Here is a 3,832-nt window from a genome sequence, read left to right on the forward strand (position 1 = left end):
TATAATAAAAATTATAATTCTAAAATTTTTTTTAATATAAAAATATTTTCTAATAATAAATAAATAAAAATAAAATCTCGATATTAAATATAAATTCGTAAGTTTATAAATTTATTTAAAAAACATTTTATAAATTCTAATTTAAACATAAAAAATACATATATTTATAAAATCGCTTTCGTAATTTTATATATAGCTTAGATATTAGCTAAAATTAGAGTCAGAAATACTTGAAAATTGAATGGAAAGATACGATCTTTTTTTTTATCTTTTTTTAAAATCATTTACATTTCCCAGAAGGATCAAATGCAATTGAAATGACTCACGAAAAGGTAATTCTAATACAAAATTTTCTAGAGAAGAAATGTGTAAAAACAAATAAAAATTTGAAAAATTCTATTAAAGAAAATTGTAAAATACTCTCTTTTATAGTGCGAAAGTGGTCGAAAATTTAACAAAATAATTTTTGTTTTTAATTTTTTGCCATTAATAAACTTAAAAAAAGATAATTTTTATAATTTAATACCCTTTAAATTTATCGAAATTAAATATTTAACTAAAGCTAAACTAAAATATTTCATTAACATTAAGTTGGTAATACAAACAGCATTAGAAATTATAATTTAATAAATTGATGTTGAAAATATAATCACTATGTAACACTGAACAAAAGCTGTAATTCTGTAACATATGTGACAGTGAAACAGCTATCAGAAGGGTCTTTTGTTCTATTATTTATAGTTTAAACATTTGTTTCAAAATTATTAGTTGAAATATAGCTGAAATTGAAAAGGCATGAAAATTCAGTTAATGAGAATCTTCTAAATGCTTTCATAACTTGACAATATGATGATTATATAATATTAATTCTCTACAATTTTTTTAAAAAGATGAATATAAAATGCTAATATTAAGCATAAAATTTATTTTTTATAAACACTTTGTCAAGGAATATTTTATATATAAAACATTTTTATAGCTGTTTACCAAAAGTTTACATAGAAGAAGATTAAAAATTCATATTCTTCTTTCTCTTTTTCTCTATGGAGCAATAATGCTTTTTTTTATATTTATATTTAAATTTTATCTTATAAATTTCATACTAACATAAAAAATAAATATGGATAAATAAGCAAAAAGAAAAAAAAAATGTTTTTCTGATATTAAAACTTAATAATTTCAAAATTTAATTTTTCTAACCTATAATTTTTTACTTAAAAAATATTAAAAATGAATAGTAACTCGTACGAAATTTATGATATTATATAATTCTAACAGTTGGCTATTCATCTGTCTTAAGTTAAAGTTCTTGACAATTTTATTGATCATATTATAGGTCATGCACTTCCATTAGTAAACTTTAGAAGGTATTCTCTGAACAATGAGATAAAAAAAAATAGAAAAAGGAATGTTTTCATAATTTCTTCGAATAGTTATTAGAATATTTAATCGCTCAGAAAGCAAGTAGAGTGAATATAAGTGAGGTAACTATTGATCAGATGATACAAGCAGTGATGCCAATACGCATATGTTCATTAAAACCTGATTCATTTTGATGAAGTGCTAAACTGATACTTAATATCTTTAATGTGTATCATTATAAACTTAATAGATAATCTTTTTATCTTATTTTTATAGAGTAATATATTTTTATATATATATATAAGTAAGTTTCTATTTTAGTTGACCGACTTTATCTTTAATCATCGAATAATCGACATTTACAGGTTTCGTCGATTTTATTCTATGAATTATAAATTTAATATGCTTTTTATCACTAATATAAAGCCATATTATTCAAATTTATATGTTGCTCTATATTTTTTAAAGGTCATGTTTATGTTTTTATTCTTACATGCTCTACATTACCTTACTTACATAATGAAGATAAATGATCGTGAAGTCATTTAATTTTATACTATAAAAGGTAAATTTTTAAACCAAAAACATCTACATTACGGATAAAAAAATCAATTTTAAAATACTTAAACTATTGTATTAGTATTTGTAAGTGATATTTTAAAAAATATATTATTGAATTTTTAGAATAAATAAACTTTTAGTCAGGGGGGGAAAGTAGAGAAAAGTGGAGATTCTTTGTATATACCACATTTCAAAATGGGTTGATTTATTGATTAAATTATCGATTAGCATGGACGGAAAAAAAACGAGTATTCGATTTTTGAAGGAGGATTAAAAAAAATTCTCCACGTGTTGCAGTCGTCATCATATCTTTTTTAATTAAAGTAGATCGATGTGAGCAAACACGCAAAAATTTTTTTATACGTTAAAACATGGCTTTATATCACACAATTATATATTTCAAATGTAAAGAATTATACATCTAAATATTAAAAAAATAAAACACTTTCAGTTATGGATTTTTCTCTATTTTCTAAAAAAAAGAAAGAAAAAACATTGCATAAAATGAAATTTTAAAAATAATTTTTGAAGTTAAAATATTTTTATACTAAAATGTTAAAAAATTCTTATTTCTTTTATATAAAAATTTTAATATTTTTAGAATAATGACCATTTATTTCAGTTTTTTTTAACGCTACGTGCATTGAACCTGCTCAATATCTTAATCTATCATACATACGGCAACTTCATTAATATTTATAATAAAGTAGATAATAAAAATACTTTATCTAGCATTAATCCATTATAACATGGAAACAAAACAATAAATGTGCGTTAAGTATGTAATATTAATGGTAACAAAACAGGAATTATTCGATAGCATTACTTGTATAAAATAAATTGAATTTTATTATACAATAATTAAACATTTTAGTGTAATTATTACTAAATTTATTAAGCGATAATTTAAGGGTTAAACTATTCATTTTAACCAATATAATGAAGTTAAATTTCAAGATTTAGGTGTGGTTTTAGTAAACTTTTTCTTTTAATTTCCTTTCGTGACCTTACAAATCTAGCCTTTTAAAATACGAAAGTCATATAATATAAAGAAAAATCCGCTCGAGAACAAATTTATGATCATCTTATTACTTAATACAAAACTTATTACGGTAATAAATAATAAGTTCGTATACCCTCGAGAAATTTTTTAATAAATATTCTAAAATTTTAAATATATCATTTTATTTTATGAAACTTTTTAATGTTATAATTAACAGATGTAAAGTGTAAAGTTTATGGGTGAAAACTATAAATACTGTATGCATAAACTTTAAAATTCTTTTATTAAATATTTTAATAAAAATTCTGTTAGAAAAATCTGAAAAGGTGTTTAGAGATTATTTATCGTAAAAATGAATACCTTAAATAATATTTTAATTTAAAAAATATGTATTTTTCTCCATTCTTTGCCAGATATGTCAAGGTCGAATTATATTCTTAAAAATTTTTATTATTAAAATAATATTTGTTTTAATTTCGTTTTACGTAATTTAAACAACCAATTAAACATTTTATAGATACGTTTAATGTATAATCTTTATTATAGTTGTATAATGGGCATTTAAGATATATTTAATTTAAAATAAATTGCTGAATTTCATTTAATTTCCTCTGTAAAGTTTAATTATTTAGCACGCTACAATCATTATAATAATGTACGATAGAGTAATTATTTCACATTTTCATTAAAAATTCAATCATTAAGAAAATTTTCTTATTATTATACAATTAATTGGATCCATTAAAATTTTGAAACTTTTTATTTTTATTTTTTTTTATACTTAATAAAAATGAACCACAGTTTATATTAAATTTATGTAAACATCATTAAAATAGATACTATATTAAATTATATAAAAATTTAATTTTATTTAATTATAAATTTTTAATAAATGAAATATATTAT

General features: G+C 20.2%; 1 protein-coding gene across 1 annotated transcript in view; it reads right to left on the reverse strand.

Moving 5' to 3' along the window:
- The window catches only part of LOC111641596 (putative thiamine transporter SLC35F3), a 54,461-nt gene that overhangs the window by 35,863 nt on the left and 14,766 nt on the right, over window positions 1–3,832 (reverse strand). The window lies entirely within an intron of this gene.

Source organism: Centruroides sculpturatus, unplaced genomic scaffold, assembly GCF_000671375.1.
Source record: "Centruroides sculpturatus isolate CEXI.00-Female unplaced genomic scaffold, Cexi_2.0 scaffold1555, whole genome shotgun sequence".
NCBI classification, from domain to species: Eukaryota; Metazoa; Arthropoda; class Arachnida; order Scorpiones; family Buthidae; genus Centruroides; species Centruroides sculpturatus.